Source organism: Heterocephalus glaber, unplaced genomic scaffold (genome assembly GCF_053883595.1).
Source record: "Heterocephalus glaber isolate CG9 unplaced genomic scaffold, H.glaber_assembly_v1.0 deba00001429, whole genome shotgun sequence".
NCBI lineage: Eukaryota > Metazoa > Chordata > Mammalia > Rodentia > Bathyergidae > Heterocephalus > Heterocephalus glaber.
In genome coordinates, this window is record NW_028258294.1 from 15995661 (window position 1) to 16014855 (window position 19195).

Sequence of the window (19195 nt, forward strand, 5' to 3'; positions counted from 1 at the left end):
ATTCTAGATAGTAGCCCTTTGTCTGAGTTACAGCTGCTAAAAATTTTTTCCCCACATTGTAGGTCGTCTCTTACCTCTGTTGGTGGTTTCTCTTGCAGTGCAGAAGTTTTTCAATAAGATGAAATCCCAGTTGTTGATTCTTTGTGTTAGCTCCCATGCTACTGAAGACTTTTTTCCTATGCCAATGTCATTGAGACTTCTGCCTAACTTATCTTTCAGCAAGTTTACTGTTTCTGTCTTGATATTAAGCTCTTGTATCCACTTCGATCTTAGTTTGGTGCATGGTGATAGGTATGGGTCTAGTTTTAATCTTTGGCAGGTTGAAATCCAGTTTTTCCAACAACCTTTATTGAACAGGCTATCTTTCCTCCAATGAGGGTGGTTGGCTCCTTTGTCAAAGATGAGGTGGCTGAGTATATCTGGAGTTATTTCTGCATCTTCTAACCTATTCCACTGATCCTCAGGTCTGTTTCTTTGCCAGTACAATGCTGTTTTTGTAGCTTTGTAGTATAGTTTCGAGTTGGGGATTGTGATACCCCCAGCCATGTCTCTGTTGCCGAGAATTGCTTTTGCTATTCTAGGTTTCTTCTGATTCCAAATGAATTTTTGGATTGTTTTCTCTAGTTCTGTGAAGTATATTATTGGAATTTCAAACAGTATTGCATTAAATCTATATAGTAGTTTTGGAAGTATGGCCATTTTCACTATATTATTTCTTCCTACCTAGGAACAAGGGATATCTTTCCATGTTCTTATATCCTCTTTGATCTCCTTTTTCAGAGTGCTGTAGTTTTCACTGTAGAGGTCCTTTGCTTCCTTTTTTAGGTAGACTCCTAGATACTTCATTTTTTAGATGCTATTGTAAAAGGAATTATTTCCCAAATTTCTCTCTAAATTTGTCTGCTATTTTCATACAAGAAGGCTATTGTTTTTTGAGTATTGACCTTGTATCCAGTTACTCTACTGAATGTGTGGATTAGGTATAGAAGACTTTTGACCTAGGATTTTGGGTCTTCTATATAAAGTATCAAATCATGAGCAAATAATGACAGTTTAACTTCTTCCTTTCCTGTCTTTATTCCTTTTATTTCTTTATTCTAATTGCTGTGGCTAATGTTTCCAGAACAATATAGAACAGGATTGGTGATACTGGGCATCCTTGTCTTGTTCCTGATTTTAGCATGAAAGCTTTCAGGTTTCGACCATTTAGTATGATGTTGGCTGTTGGTTTTTCATAGATAGTCTTAATCAGGTTCAGATAAAGACATTCTAGTCCAATTTTCTGTAGGGTTTCTATCATGAATGGGTGCTGGATTTTGTAAAATGCTTTTTCTGCATCTATTCAGATGATCATATGGATTTTATCCTTGACTCTGTTAATATATACTGTATTACATTTATTGATTTACATATGTTGAACCATCCCTGCATCCCTGGGATAAATCTTACTTGGTCAGGGAATATGATCTTCTTGATGACCCTCTGTATTCTGTTTGCCAGTATTTTGTTGAGGATTTTTGCATGTATGTTCATTAGGGAGATTGGTCTGTAGTTCTCTTTTTGGGTTGGGTCTTTCCCTGGTTTTGGAATCAAAGTAACACTTGCTTCCAGGAAAGAATTTGGAAGCCTTGCTTCCCTTTCAATTTCCTTGATGAGTTTAAAGAGTAATGGCTTTAGTTCTTCTTTAAATGTCTTGTAGAATTCAGCTGTGAAGCCATCAGGACCTGGGCTTTTTTTGTTGGTAAATTTTTTATTACATTTTCAATTTCACTCATTGTTATTGGGGTGATTAGAATTTCTATATCTTCTTCATTTAACCTTGGCAATTCATATGTATCTAGGAATCTTTCCATTTCTTCTGTGTTTTCCATTCTATTAGAGTACAGTTTCTTGAAGTAGGTATTGATGATCCTCTGGATTTCTGCTGGGTTTGTTGTGACTTCACCTTTTTCTTTCTTACTTGCATGGATTTGGACCTTTTCTTTCCTTGTTTGATAAGGTTGGCTAAAGGTTTATTGATTTTATTTATTCTTTCACATAACCAACTCTTTGATTCATAAATTATTTGTATTGTTCTCTTAGTCTTCATTGCACTGATTTCTGCTCAGATCTTTATAATTTCCATTCTTGTACGAGCTTTGGGTTTGTTATGCTCTTCTTTTTCTACAAGCTTGAGGTTCTGGATTAGGTTATTTAACTGAGTTATCTCTGTTTTCCTAATATGGGCATTCACTGCTATGAATTTCCCATGTAAAACTCCTTTCATTGTGTCCCATAGATTCCTGTATGTTGTACTGGCATTATCATTTACTTGTAGAAACTGTCTAATTTCTTCTTTAATTTCCTCTTGACCTATTGGTTTTTCAGGGGGTGTTATTCAATTTCAATGTGTTTGTGGGTGTTTTGCGGATTCTTGTGTTATTGATCTCCAATTTTATTGTACTATGGTCTGATAATATACAGGGGATAACTTCAATTCTTTTACATTTACGTAGATATGCCCTATGAGCTAGCATATGATCTATTTTGGAGAATGACCCATGTGCAGCTGAAAAGAAAGTGTATTCTGATTTTGTGGGGTGGAACACTCTGTAACATCTATTAAGTCCATTTGTTCAATAGCTTGGTTCACTACTAGAATTTCATTGTTAATTTTTTTTTCTGGATGATCTGTCTATTTGTTATAGAGGGATGTTGAGGTCCCCCACTACAATTATATTAGTGCTTATTTGGTCTTTCATGTCTATTAATATTTGTTTTGAATAGTTGGGAGCATTTGTATTTGGTGCATATATATTTAGGATTGTCATCTCTTCCTCTTGGATTGTTCCCTTCACAAGGATGTAGTGACCATCTTTGTCTCTCTTATTAGTTTTGGTTTGAAATCTACTTTGTCTGCAACTAAGATTGCTACCCCTGGTTTTTTCTGGGTTCCTGTCATGTGGAGAACTGTTTTCCATCCTTTTACTTTCAGTCTATGAATTTCCTTTTGAGTTAGGTGTGTTTCTTGTATACAGCATATTGCTGGATTTTGCTTCTTAATCCATTCTGTCAGTCTATTTATTTTGATTGGTGAATTGAGGCCATTAACATTGATAGTTATATTTGATTGATATTGACTCATCCTTGTCATGATGTTTTACTGTTGTTGGCTCTTTTATTTCTTATTTTCCCCCTTTCCCTTTAGTGTCTTACCTTGCCTGGTGGCTTCCCTCTGTTGGCTGTCATGGAGTTGTGACCTTCATTGTCTTTTTCTCTAGGATATTGCTTAAAATTTTTTGGAGTGCTGGTTTGGTGTTCATGAAACTTCTCAGGTGTTCTTTGTCATGGAAGTATCTAATTTCCCCATCAATTTTGAAAGATAATTTTGCAGGATACAACAGTCTAGGTTGGAAGTTATTTTCTTTTAGGGTTTGAAATACTTCACTCCAGGCTCTCCTTAATTTGAGGGTTTGTGTTGAGAAATCTGCCATGATTCTGATGGGCTTTCCTTTGTAGGCAATTTGTTTCTTTAATTGCCTGTAGAATTTTGTTCTTCTGTTAGGTTTCTGGGATCTTGAGTATTATATGTCTAGGTGTAGATTTTTTTTAATTGTGGCTAGTTGGAGTTCTACATGCCTCACTTATCTGTATGTCCAATTCTCTACCTCTGTCTGGGAAGTTTTCTACTATTACTTCTGTGAACAGTTTTTTTTTATATCAGTTGTACTTTCTCCTGTTTTTTCATGGACTCCTATCAGTCTTATATTATTCTTTGCATCACTAGAAGCTGTTGGATTGATTTCTCATGGTCCCTTACTATCTTTAAGAAATCTGTTTTCATGGTCCTTAACTGCAATCCTGTCTTCTATATATGATATTCTGCCTTCAGATTCTGTTAATCTACTCTGCATGCTTTCCATGGAGTTTTTAATCTCCTGAATATCCGTTTGAATCTGTTTCATGGATTCCATTTCTTTCTTATGCTGGGCATTCATGGCTTCCAGCATGATTCTGATCTCATCTACTTTCTTATCTGTTTCTTTTCTAGAGCCTCTAATCATGTCTTTCACTCTACTCACCATCTCTGTAGTTATCTGGAGGATCATTTCTGCTTTGAATTTTTCTACAGCTTCATGCATCTGTTTTGTTACTTCCTGTGCTATCAGTTCAGGGTGTCCAGGTGGTTGATTATCAGACTTTTCCTCCTCATTTCCCCCAGAATTTGCCTTTTTTGCCATAAAAGCCTGAGTTTGTGCCTTGCTTAAATGTCTTCTTATTTTTGTTTTTGGTACTGTCCTTGGTTTAATTCCTGGGTTGATATTTCAAAATTGCTTAATGTCGCTCTCTTTGTTGCTAGTCTTTAAAACCCTTGTGGAATGAATGCTTTTCAGAGGTGTCTTCCAGATATAGCTGATGTTTAGATTTTGAGTCTCTAATGACTCTGAGGCTATTTCATTTTCATTATACCAGGAAGGAAAATTGATTACAGCAATCACAATATCTTAGCCCAAGTGATACAATCAGCAATACCATAGCATCAAGTGCAGCTTAGAAAATGACAATTTCTGGTAGTTATTAATCTGTCACCTTTATCTGTGTGAATTAAAACTGAGGACCAACCCAACATATGTTTATAGTGAATAAACTCTTCAATATAGCAACTTTACCCTTTAGGATGGGGAGTTAGAAGGAGTTGGGGAGGGAGGGACAGGTAGAAAGATCAGCAAAGATTAGCAGCAAGGTCAGAAGACACAGGAAGATCACACAAACTCTGAGAAATTGTTAAAGGCAAGAGGCAAAGGCAAAATGAAAGAACAAAGATGTGAACAGAACCACCTAACAGCAATAGGGAGGCTAGATACTGTATTTACTTTCCTTTAGAACTGATGGTAATCAAGAGAAGGAAAAATAGAAGAAAAGAAAAATAAAGGAGAAATCTGAATTCAGTCCAGAAAGGAACAGATAGGGGGATGAAAAGCAATGTGGTACAGCAAGAGAATGAGTGAGATGGAGAGAGAAAGAAAAAAGAAAGAAAAAAAAGAAAAGTAAAAATTTGAAAAGAGTAGAAAAAAGTAAAAATTAATTAAAAATAAGAGAGAATTTTTTTTTCTTTTTTGCAAATAAAAAATAAAAATGATGGGCCTCCTTCAGTGTATGTCTCTGCTGTCTCAGTAGGCAATGTAGGCAGCCGTGTGCATATACAACTCAATGAGTTTCAGCAAGCCAGTAGCAGACCTGTGAGATTCAGGCAGATTTCTGGCTGCTAGTCCCAAGTTGAGTTCCCTGTTCTCCTGCAGGGTTGAACTCTGCAAAGTTCTACTGCAGGTTCCAGTTGCCCTTCCCCTGAAGATAGTGCAGGTTCCGATGGGATGTGATGATCCTTCCAACTTACCAAGTACGGTGGTCTGGTGTGCCTTTATTGTAGAGATTCTCTTTACTTTTCCGCTGAGCTTCACTTTTCATCAGGGAGCCTGAGAGAGGCCCTCCTTCTGTTGCTAATTTCTGCTCTATCTTGTTGGCACTCAGGTCAAGGGCCTTTATAATCCCCTGTGCCTCTGTAGTGTGGATCCAGAGCCAGGAGGCCAGAGGCGGGGTAGGGTTGTGACACGGATGACGGGGGTAAAGGGGAGCCGGAGTGGGCCTTGCAGGTGCCCGTGCGACAAAGTGGAGCGAGGGACGGGGCAGGTCCTCCAAGCCACACCTGGGATCTCACCATGCTGTAGGCGGAGTTTGGAATGGAGCTGGATGCTTCAAGCTGCCTGGCTCCTCAGCTTGCGCTGCTTCGTCGCGCGGAGCGCGGGACAGGGTAGGGGCTCCCAGCCACGCCTGGGACCTCTGACTGGGGTACTTTTTGTCGTACTTTCATTTGCAATCACAAATACTTTAAGTTAGCCATTATCCATGATTAAACATTTTGATTACTAGGAAACTGTGTTTTAAGGAGATAATTTACTTTCCAAAATTGACAGTTAAAAGGTGAAACTAAAATCAAATCTTACCCTGACACTAGATTCAAATCTCCTCAATAAACAAAAGGAATAACATACCCCTAATGTTAGAAGATTTTTGCACATCGTATCTCAGGAACAGACTGAGCAGTCCTAAGGTTATTCTGAGTGGTCTTACCTTTAAATTTGACACCAAGCAATTGAAATAATAATGGTCATATGTTCTACTTGAAGCTACTCAGATCAAATTAAAAACAGTCTGTATAACACAATTGATGCATTTCTACACAATTAGGACATTTTAAAAATACAAATACTTCAGAATATACCCCAAGGCTGACATTCGGTGTGTTTTTCTATTCACGTTGGTTATGCCAGTATAGTGCCACACAAATATCACAAATGCCAATGGCTCTCATTCTAATACTATGTTCCAATAAGCCAAGCAACCAATAGTTACATAGTATGTTGAGAATATCATTTTTTTTATTAATATGCTCTAGCTTACAAAAGGTAAAACAAATATAATTCATGAAATTCAACAATCAATATAATTATTGATTATTCAAACTTAAATCAAGGATTATATCAAAACTATGGAGCTTTCAGTGATGAAACCTATTGTGGTCCTATCTCCCAAAATAAATATGGCTCAGCCTGTTATAATTGTACTCGATTTAGAAGATGTTGGCTTGGAAATTAGGAATATCTATGCATCCTGCATTACATAAAACGGTTTTTTTGGGTCTAAAGTTTATAGCTACTATTAGTGTTATGAGCATAAACTGAAATTAGTTAAATAGTAATAGTAAAAGTGTTTTTCTACTTTCAGAATTAACACTTAGGAAGCAAGATTTAACTTCAATCTAAACTTTACGATCTGAGTTTTCACATTTTGGATGTGCTGGTAATATAAAATTCATAATATTAATCAAAGTGTATGGAGTATATTTTTTATTACATGGATGGTAGTACAAATATGATTTAGCACAAATTAGCATTGAAATATAAAATGTAAATATTCACTATCAACGTTATATTGTTTACCATTACAACCCTGAAACCTCTGCATCATCTTGACAAGGTTTTCTTTGATGTAAGCAAATACATTTCAGCATGACAACTAGCTAAAGACAAATAACATTTAATAACACATACATGTTCACATGGTCTTTTTGAACTAGAAATCCATGTCCTTGCCCAGGGTCTATTGAAACTCTGTCATGGACACAAATTCTCAGCTTTCTATAAAAGTATAAAATGGAATTACATTCCTTCATTCCCAGATTTTTCACCCCGTCTCATTTCCAAATTTACAACTTCACACTGTGGGGAGAAGGAGGGAAAAGAAAAAAAAAAAGTACATTTTAACAAACCCTATAGTAAAGTCAAACTTTTCTATTTCTTTTAAAATTCAGCTAAAATTTGTTTTATCATTTTGTTTAGATATATTATTCATTAATTATTAATCATAGACAACTTTTCAAATAGTGAATTCCTGTTTTACAAAGATAAGAAAAACACAAGGCCAGAGAGATAATTCAAGTGTTTATTTTTTAAATAAGTCTTAGAGAATAGCAGTTCACTGGACATTCTACTCTTGCACAGAGAATAGCTTATTAGAAAAATTTTCACCTAAGTTTTCCATGAGCTGATTTTTCTCAATGGCGTAATAAAGGCATATGTCCTCGTGATGACATTTACTTAAATGATGATAAATTCTAAAAGATTGATTTGGGAATATGTGTATGTAATCACTAAAATGGCTTTGATCTCACACACACACACACACACACACACACAAACAAACCTGAATACTCATATAGGTCTTAATTTATTGCTTCAGTATAAATATTAATCCTAGTTAAAATTAGGAACCGGGATTAGCTTAAGACAAAAGTGAGGATTATGTTTGCAACTGTTTTTTCTGGTGCTTGAGATACTATTTATCCTTTATGGTCTCTACTAATAAAGGGCAAAGTAGAAAATAAATTAGTCACTTTTCTTCCATTAAACTGGAGCTTAACATAATGATAAAGTTGGGAAAATGCAGAGTTTACTGTCCTTAGAAATATGAAGTCTGTGAGAACTAAAATAGTGGGAAATGGAAAAAGTGCATAGTATAGTCATGGAAAGCCATGGAGAGATTTTCAAGTATGACAGTTTGTGAACCATATCAAATTCAGCCAATTTATTTTCAGGGAACAAGGATAAAGAAACTGCATGTGTCAACTAAGTGAGCACAATGAATATAAAGACCACACTCCCATTAGAAGAGTGAACTAGAAGTCAGTACACAGGCAAAGACTCTATAGTGAGAAATTAGAAACAAAAATGTACTTCTTTGAAAGCTAAGCAATGGGTCAATGGTGGCAATAAAATAAGGAATTCAGAAGACACATTAAGTAAATCTTGTATTTGGGTGAAAAATTATTTCAAAATAATTTTATTCATGAGGAAAATGTATGAATATTCTTTTTTTCTTCTGGCTTTATTTTTCTCCACCTTTTACAAACAAGTTTTAGCAACATCAGAGTGTTTTGACCATATCTAAATTTAACAATTATTGCTGAAGACAGGATTTTATTTCCTTTTAATGTGGAGGAGGCATCTGTCTAAATTATATACTCATGTGGATGACAAACTACAAATCATCTTTTATCTCACATGAGACTCTAAAATCCTTAATTGCCCCCAAATTGTGTCTTTACAGAGACAGAAAGCATTCAGAGCACCAGTAGGAATATTGGCTTTGATTTGCTGGGCTCCCCGCTTGACAGTGTTACCACTAAACTGCCCTAACATTTCTCTCGATGGAGCTCAGGTCTCCAGGGTTCTTTCATACTTACATTTGCCTTTTCTCTATATGTGCTATGTTGACTTGAGAGAATTTACTCCTTTGTTATTGGACAGACATCTTGCTAAATTGCCCAGGTTGGCCTTGACCTCATATTGTCCCTCAGTCTCCCAAGTAGCCATAGCTGTGATTATATGTATATATGTGTATATACTGCATATGTGTACATGTATATGTGGTGTTTATATATTAATGCACATACATATATATTGGTGTCTATATTTGCATATATATACAGATATGGGTGCATGCATATATATAATTATACACATACTACCATACCGAGCTGAGAATTTACTCTTATGTACCACATTCCTTAGGGTCATTCCTCCATAGAACCCCAATTCTAGTTTCCTTGTTTCTTTCTCTGTTGCTCTTTTCTACTATAATTAAGTAATTTCAACTTTGGGGAATTTCCTTCTCTGTCTCTCTCTCATCTCTCTTGCCTTTCCCTCCCTCCTTTAGTGTTTTTATCCACCTTCTCTATTTCTCTTGCATAAACTTGTGAACACAAACAGGGTCATATACTGTCTCATGTTTAGCCATTATTTTTATGGAATATAAATCCATATATCATAAACCTATGTTTTAATAACTTCATAATTTCTAGTGGAATATTTAGTGACTATCTCCTTTGGCACCACAGTTCTTTTTTTATCCTCCTTTTATAAGTCTATCTGACTTCTAAATTTCTCTTTTGTAAATTATAACAAAATTAATAGACAAGAAAACCTGGAGTCATCTCTCCTGTTCCTTTTATTCTCTAGAAATGATCACTTCTCAAGTAATTTTTATATATCCTTACTTTCCTTAACGATGTGCAAGTGCCTAGCTGAAGTCTTTACTGGGCATTTTACCATACTAGATGATAACTTTCTGAATGGCTCTGTCAAATCTGTCCATCTCTGCCCAACTATTGTATTCCTAAACCTTCCTATTATGATTCCCTTCTGCACAACTGATCCTACTCCACTGAATATTATGAAAAAATAAAGACTTGCAGATTTTAAAAGATTTTTTGTTAGTACATATTTTCAGTATATAACAATTATCATCATGGGAAGTTGGTAGAATCTTAGTATAAAAAAGTTTATACATACTCATGAGTATAGTTTTCACAGAATCTCTTGGTCCACAGGATAAAAAAAAAGACCTTACATTAGGATTTAACTAAGTTTTACTAAAAAAAAAAAAAAAAAGATGGAAAAACTGATTTTCCCACATGGAGGACTTTGAAAGTAGAACCATATCTATCACAATATTCCAAAGTAAAATCAAAATGGATCAAGCACCCAAATATTAAAATAGAAACACTTAACCTGCTGCTAGATAAAATAGAGACTTCCACATTTGGACTCAACCTGTACTTCCAGATATCATCTCATGCTTTGGATGCACATCTATTATTTACTGTAGTCAATCTGTGATATCTTTCCACTCCTTGCCTCTTCCAAAATAGAAATACTTAGGCCGTTTTCTTGTTTCTAAGGCTGCTGACAGCCTGATTCTCTCATGTTATAAAACACATGCTGTTTCCTATAGTGTGTCCTGATTTTTCTTTGAATGATTTGACCTCACTCTCACTGTACTGACAAATTCTTTGCACATGGTTACATGACTTGACTCAAATACAAGCTCCTCACGTGAAAATCTTGAGTAGATTGTTTTCTCATCTATAAAATAAGAGATTGTATTTACATTGATCTCACAAGTAATACATGAAGAAAGATACATAAATCTATTTCTTCATCTCCATGAAGCAGGGGTATTTGTTTTGCTTACTGATGTGTGTGTGTGTATTCAGTGCCCCAAACAAAATTTGGGGCATGGTTGATTCTGGAATCAATGAAATAGTGTGTGTGTGTGTGTGTGTGTGTGTATATATATATATATATGTTAATATTATTAATCTTCAGTATATTGTAGTTATCCATATGATTCATGTCTTTTATTAGAGAAAGAAATGCACCTGTCATACTAGGCAGCAAACAGTTGCAATTAGACAGATACTGCCTTGTCTGTGTTATTACTTCTGCTTTTGTGCCTTCTTCCTGCTCCTCACTCTCTGCCATCCTCCTATGTGGTTCTGATACTGAACATCCCACCACTCTCCCTGTGCTACCCTGATCTGTGGCCTGTCCTTGTTTTACCCTGGCCTCCACCTCATACGCTGTTCCAGCTATTTAACATCTTTCTCTGTGTACCACAAACTATTGGCCCTATTAGGGTTTGTTCTCCCTCCCACCTGGAGTGATCATGTCCTGGATTTTCACAGGTGTCTTTCACTCACAGTGTCACATCTCAGCTCTAGTATCATTTTCCTGAAGAGTCCTTCCCTGAACTCCCAAGTTTATTTTAAGAATTAACTTCTTTTCCTTTGATGTGTGTCATAATGACAGTAATTGCTACAAAGTTTTCAGGAATTTGGTAGTGCATTAATTACTCAATTAAAGGCAGTCAAATGTTTTCTATTTATAAGGATGAGCATATAAATATATGTGAAAGTGTTCTAATATAGTGCAATTATCATTTCCCATCAGTGGCATGCAGTGCTTCAAATACTGCAGTAATATCTGTGAAACATTAATACAACAATTAGGATATAATAGACATACATAAGTTAATAAGTAAATATCACTATAGGAAGAGGAATCAGTTGCCTATGCTTTGATTGATACAGCAAGTATTATATCTATCTTGTGTCCAAAACTGTAGTCTTCCATCATTTTTTCTTGAGAACGATTCACTCAAGGTTTGCTTCAAATAACATGATTACTCTCATATCCTTTCTCTAACCTCCTCCTCCCCCATGCTTTAGTAGTGTACTTTAGTAGTGTTGCTTTAGTAGCAATACATGTTTCTTTATTATAGCAATTTTATACAGAAAATATTCACATGTCTCCACTACAGTTACAAATGTCTGAATGATCAGCACAAAATGATTCCTTCTTGTAGGGTACTAGGTTTTGAACTTGGAATCTTCACACTGAGCTACATCCTCAGCCCTTTTTAATTTCTTTTTTAATTTTGAGACAGGATCTCATTAAGTTATTAAGTTGTATACACTGTGCTCTAACTTGGCATCCTCCTGCCTCAGCCTCTCAGAATGCTTAGATTATAGGCTTGTGCTACAAATCCTGGCTTGAATTCTTAAAATTAAACAACACTAATTGGGATGTAATAAATGTGTATCAGATTAAGGGTGCTAGGTACCTGTAAAGAAATTTAAATATGCAAATATAATTTAGCAAAGATCATTGATAAACATATAAATACAATGAAGTAAAAGTAACAGAATTTTTAGATAAAATTAGTTAAAAATTCTATTTGTCTCATAATTACTAAAAATATTCTTCCTGAAATCTAAAAAAGAACTTGTTATTTGCCCAAGTCACCTACAAGCTTTTACAGCCCATTAATTAATAGAAATGTGTGATTTGTTTAATTTATTGCATTTTCCACAACTCATTAAATCTGAGCTAATATGCAGTTGTAGCCAACTTTAGTTTCAATTTCATTAATTATTTTTTGGTGATTCAAGACACTATCCATATGGATTCAAGTTTTTTGTTTCATTTTTCCTGTACCAAATCATAGAAAAAACTACATATATATATGTAATAGCTTGTCCTGAGAATTGGCTGCTGACTTCTGTACTATACTGTCATAGCTCAGTAAATTCTATCCATTAACAGCATACAAGGACACATGAGGGTGAGCACTCCAGCTTCTGGAATGTTCTGATGATGTAATTTGTCATAAGTAATGTGCTCTTGCAGACTATTTGGGTGTTTTCCACATGGTTAGTCATGAATTATCTTGCTCTTAAGTGCACTCCTGAGTATGGAAAACCAATAAACTATCCTTTTTCCCAGGCCAGTCAATGAATTTGCAGAAATGACGCAGATAAATAATTCCTTTTGAACATTATCTAAGGGTACAAAAGGAATTTTTTTTTTCCTTTTCGGTTATTAGTATTTATTCCACTTAAAATAAATGTTTTTCTTGTATTAATTACCTACATTGTACTTGGTACTTTATTAGATACCTAATATAAGATTTTAATTAATAGTAAACTCCACAAGAAAAACATTGTTTTCATAGTTTGCTGCTGGGAAAACTGAAATAAAAGAAGTTCATGTTCAATTTCATTGTCTCTGCTTAAAGTCTGCTTGGTACCCAGGGTGACTGCTATGCCTGGTGGACTTAGACAACTATGGAAATGTGATTTAAACTTATGTCTCTGACTTGCAAATCTTTGATTCATTTTGCAGAATATTCATATAGTTAAGCAGGCTATAGAATAAGACAACTCCAGATTACTGTACAATGAAGAGTACAATTTGTATGCATTTTTTAAAATACACTGAGCAAAAGGAGGATGAGGTAAGCACCATATGTAAGTGGGGAAGGTGGATTGCATTGGCACTTATCACAGTTTGTGCTGAGAAGTCAGGGAGGTAAATAATGTCAGGAAAAATGATATTTTGGCTGGTCTGTAATCTCCAGTTTATACATAAACAGAGAAACAAGGGAAGAGGAGGGCACGTGTGAATTTTAGGTAAATGAAAGATAAAATGAAACTTTGTTTTAAGGACATTAGTCTAACAGCAATATAAAGGATGGCAGAGAAAGAAAAGAATTGGAAACAATTTAAAAATTTCAATAAGCAATCGCAGTAATAAAGACCAAATAAGGTGTGCTTTGAGAGCTAAATCCTTGTAATTTTCAGTACCCTCCAGGATCCGCTTGAATGCCACATAGTCTATTAATCAATTTCTTAAAAGTAATGTTTTTGAAGATACCATTTATCTAGTAAAACACTGACTTTTGGGCCGGGGATTTAGCTCAGTGGTTTCGCCACCTGCTGCGCAAGCGCAAGGACCCGAGTTTGATCCCTGGAACCAAAAACAAAAAACAAAAAACTGACTTTCAAGGAAATTTAATAGAGTAATCTTCTCCATACATTTTTGTGAGGTTTAGGCCTTTAATATTTATATAGTATTTTTGCACATATTTTCATACCTATGAATTCAGTGACGTCTAATATCATATGGGTTACTTAGAGGAAACTGAAACTCTGAAGAGTTGCGAATTGCAGAGTTTTATCTATGACTTCAATCCTGAATTATTTCAAAGACCTTATCCTTTTTGGTATAGAAGTTGGCTAGTAAATAAATATGAATAAAACTTAAAGGTTTATTTTTCTTTAAAAAAAAAGGACTCTGAGTTATATTCCTTTTTGCAAAGTTGGGATAATCTTAGACTCCTTATATAAGAATTCTAGAGAACATAGACATTACCTCTCTAACTATCAACATCTTACTGAATCTGCTATCCACTTCACAGACTGTAATCTTAGTCATTTTCTAAGAACAATATTCATCATGAATATACAGGTGAGATTTTATTAACTTCTTTAAATTACACTCCAGAAAACCAAATCAACAGCTGCAGCTTCCTAGCAGGACCAAATGTGAATTGATAATATATAATTAATTGATCTCAGATCAATCAGAATAAAACTTTCTCTGTGACATGTTGATTTTCATAGGCTTCCTCTCTGTTCAGTTTGCTTCTGCATTGTAGGTGTTAAATTTAGATTTATGTGGCAAAGATGGTAATTAGAAAAGGGTAACTCCTCCCTTAGGGATCTATTTTAAAATGTCACAATTAAAATTTTCCAGAGAGTTTTAAGCAATTTTAGCCTCCTGTCTAATGTAATATATTGAGTAACATTGTTAGCTTAAGGTTGCTCTCTGGAAATTGAAATTCTGATTTACCCTGCCCCCTACCATGACAACTAATTGGAAGACATCATTCTCAGTGGTAGGTGCACTAATACGTGCTTTTGCCAGTGGTAGTGGGGATAGCATAATAAGTAGCCTTGTGAATGGGGATATATGCCATGCCTGAATCTGGAAAGAAAAAAAATGTTTAAACTCTCTGTAAATACATTTTTGCACAAATGTACCAGGGAGAAAATTGGGATTTTTTTCAAAAAACTGATAGCAAAAATGTGTAATTATTTAATCACCAGGTTTATAATTCTATTGTGAGAGATAAGCCTTTCTAAGGGTAGTACGATGGTCTTTAGTTCATTTTGTCTGAGACTCTCCAACATGACTCCTCCTCCATTTAGCTATGTTGAATTCAGTACAATGGTTTTTAAATAAGTACTACCACTACAGTCTTCCACTCCTTATACTACTAGCCCCAGCAGAGCCCCTCAACCTATGTTTGAAAATAAAGATAGAATCTGAACAATAATTTGAAAACAGTTCAGTTATAATACTTGATGCATGGATATTATTATACCATTCATATGCTTTTAATATTAAAATATGCTTGGGCTGATTATATATAATTTTATTTTATTTTATTTTTTTACTGTGGAATCCAACTAAACTAAAAATTTAAATCACTGGCTTTTATAACAAGTAAACATTTATTGTATTTAGACATAGTTCTCTGGGTCAAAAAATTGAGTTTACATTTCAAGCAGACATTTTCCCAGGTTTTCTTTGTAATTATGGACAAACTTAATATTGTTGTAGGCAAAAAAGGCAATGAATTCATGACAACCTTCATCATGGTCTCCCCCCACCTTTTTAAGTATGAAAACAGGAGAAAATTAAGCATTAACCTCATCAACCATCAGAAGAAATTCAGTGACTTTATTATATTTTATATTTTATCTGATTTCTCAGACTTTTCATTGTCATCACATTAATATATAATCTGGAAGTGACAATACTTCCAGTGGACTAGTTTCTTAGGAAAGACTGCAGTCTTTCTTCATGGTGTGATCAAACTAGTAGAACAAGCATGGATCACCTTTAAAAGGCCCAAACGCAGTCTAATATCTTATTTCTTTGAAAGTATCAATTTACTAATAATTGAATCAGACTAATCTTAAAATTAAAGATTGTAAGATAATAAAAATTCTTTAATAATTATATGTCATTTCTATTGTTGACCCTTTGAGATAATAATGAATATAATCTCTAAACTCTACATAATGAGCTCAAGGTTTTGAAGAAACTATGTACAATGATAGCGAACCTTTCATTTTATTTTATTTTTTTGGTACCGGGGATCAAACTCAGGATCTTGCGCTTGTGAGGCAGGAGGATAGCGAACCTTTTAGAGCTTTCAGTGATAATGAAAAACCAGCTGTGCAGCTGTGGCATGTGTACCATAGGTTTGCCAACACTACTATAGTACAAGAGAGAAATTTCAGTTTATATAACTATTTTAAGCTGGCTAAATTTGTAATAAGTAGAAACTTTAAAAAGCAAACCTCTACAATTCCTTAATGAGCAGTGTAGATTGATTAAAGTATAGACCCTTGTTAATATAATCATTATTCAGATAACCTTAACATTTAGCCAGCCTAATCTGGAGTATTTACATTAAAATAATTGCTGTTATTTGTTGCTATTAATTTAGCAAAAATGATTTTCTTATTTTAAAATTGATATCCTAGTGGTAAGAGCTGGAATTTGGATCTTAATGATAGAGGTATTTCTTTTATAGTTAAATGACCTAGCATTTACTTAATATGAAGCACTGGAAAATATGGTTTATATTCATTCATGCTAAAAACCAGCAAGTGGGTATAAAGTGACACCAAAGGAAAATAGAATGATTTTTGTGATTTCATTGATTTTTCCTTCTGTTTTACTAGTATTGCAATACATAATAAATAAATCCACCATGGGGAATTTTTATATATACATATCCCATATTGATCCTTTTTTACTCCCACTTCTTTTCCCCTCCTGTCTAGTATAAACCAATAAATATAAAGCAATACAGAAATAGCCTAGAGAACAGGGAAAAAACATACTCCTTAGCTTTTGTTTCTCTGCTCTAAATATGTTTGGTGATTGAATTCATCTGCATTATTTTTCATTTTCAATAAAACCACTATAGTGTGGGTTTGATTTAGAAAATTCTGTTCCAATTCCAAAGGTACATCATTTAATGAAAATACATAAAACAAAGCATGACCTGGAATATTAAAATATTAAACACCTGTTTGGAGGGAAATTTCTTGCCAAATACCTTGAGGATGCAGTTTGCTAGACAATTTTAAGTAAAAATGTATCAGAGTTGAAGGTAACACCAACAAAATAATAGAAAGCAAAAAGAACAGACCTATCTACCAGTATATTAAAGATGAAATATGTAAACTAGTAGCAGATGACTTCATTGTGGAGTGATTCATAGGGCCTGGGCTTTCTAGTAGAATCATGGTTTTTAGTTATAGTCTTCCTTTAAAAAGTAGTTTGAGAACTAAATACATATAAATGCATGGCAAAATTATATATAATTCATACCAGTTCCTCAAAACATTCAATTTAAAGATTTTATCTTTACTTCTAAGTCTATTTTTTAGCAGCATTCTTAACATTGCCCAAATATAAATTATCACATAAGATTAAACATTATTATAAACTACCTAAAATAAGAACTATGGTTGAGGAACCATACATTAATAAACAATGATGGCCAGTCCCGATAGCATATTTTGATAATAGGCTGTCATTTTTATGTTTATTCTATTTTTACACTTACAAAGTGCAATACAAACCAAAATTTCATTTTAGTTCCTGTTTATCCATGGGGTCCTTCCTTATTCATTTCCTTCTCTTATAGTTAGTTCAATTAACCTGTAGATTTTCTGACATTATGATTTGGATATTTCTGATTGCACAGTCTTGGTACAATTCAACATATTTCCGTATCTCTGCCTTTCCCATAAACTGGCATCTAGATCCAGAGGTTTGATGAGACTCAGCTTTGATCCCTTTGGAGATGTGTACTTTTTCTAGTAAGTTGACAGTGTCTAGCATCTCTTTTTATGCTGTTAATAGCTATTTGTGAACGATGTATATCCATTAGTACTCTGGAATTGCAAAATTGTAATATTCTAATTCTATCATTTATTTTGCATTTAATTGGAATTCCTTCAAAAGGGATTCTTTTTTAATTAACGTCATTGGTACATTTTAGGTGTGCAAGCTAATCACATTCACCATGGGGAATTTGTACCTGTAAATAATATAAATATGTCTTGATTCTTCCTTTTCCCCAGTTCCCTCCCCTCCTTTCAGCCCTTCTTTCTCTCCTTATTTACAAAAACTTTGTTCCATTTTTTTCCTTCTATTCCTTTTTTCTTTTCCTTTCCTTCCTTTCCCTCTCCCTCTCCCTTGTTTCCCTTCACATCTGAACATTTTCTTCCTATTTCCCAATATCTATTACACATTTTGTTTTACCCTTTTGGTTTCTCACACAAGAGGAACAATGTGATATTTAAATATGTGTGTCGGATTTATTTCACTTAAGAGTATGGTCTCAAGGTGCATCCATTTACTAGAAATGTTTCAAGTTTATCCTTTATGGCAGAGTAGTACTCAATTGTATTTTAAAAACACATTTTCTTTATCCATTCATCAGTTGATGGGCATTTGGGCTGTTTCCAAGATTTAGCTATTACAAATCGTGCTGCTATAAATATGACTGTGCATACATCACTATGGTGTGATAATTTTAATTCTTTTGGAAAGATACCCAGAAGGGGAATAGCTGGGTCAAATGGAACCTCTAGTTTTAGTTCTTTGAGGAATCTCCGCACTGATTTCCACGTTGGTTGCACCAGTCTACACTCTAACAATGGAAAAGGGTTCCTTTTTCCTTACAGCCCCGCCAGTATTTGTTATTGATTGATTTCTTGATAATAGCAATTCTTTCTGGAGTAAAATGGAATTTCAGTGTTTTATTTATTTATTTATTTTTACTAATTTAGGGGAAGGGGAAGTATGAGGGGTAGGGAAAAGGAAAGAAGGGAATGGAATTAATATGAGAAAATGAAAAACTGGAAACAAAGTCTTTGTAAATAGGGAGGAGTGGAGGGGTTGAAGGGAGGGGAGGGCAGGGGAATGGGGAAAAAAATAAGAACCAAGTCAGATTACATAAAGGTACAAATTTCCAAAGATGAATATCATATAATGTATACCCAAAATTAATTTAAAAATTTCACTGATATTTTAATTTGCATTTCTTGAATGACTAGTGATGTTGAACATTTTTTCATATATTTATTTATTGTTTGTACTTTTTCATCTGAGAAATGTCTAGTCATTTCAGATGCTTATTTTTTGGTTGGATCTTTAAATTTGAGGAGGGGCCTGTTTTGTTTTTTTTTAGTTCTTTATACTAGATATTAGTCCTTTGAGGAATGGCTGGCAAAAATTTTTTTCTGACCCTGTAGATTTTCTCTTCACTCTGTTAGTGTTTTGTTTTGTTTTATTTTGTGCAAAATCTTTTTAATAAGATGAGTCCAGTTGTTGTTTTTATAATAATTCCTGTGCCATCAAGGTTTTGTTCATAATCTTTGACT

General features: G+C 34.2%; 1 protein-coding gene and 1 long non-coding RNA gene across 23 annotated transcripts in view; one reads left to right on the top strand and one right to left on the bottom strand.

Moving 5' to 3' along the window:
• Cntn5 (contactin 5) overlaps positions 1-19195 on the top strand; it is a 1206007-nt gene that overhangs the window by 760047 nt on the left and 426765 nt on the right. The gene's annotated exons all lie outside the window — the stretch shown is intronic.
• Positions 6538-19195, bottom strand: part of LOC147827895 (uncharacterized) — a 55746-nt gene continuing 43088 nt past the window's right edge. The window contains exon 4 of the long non-coding RNA XR_015451554.1: positions 6538-7256. This is a non-coding gene — a long non-coding RNA (uncharacterized LOC147827895). The remainder of the gene's footprint in view (positions 7257-19195) is intronic.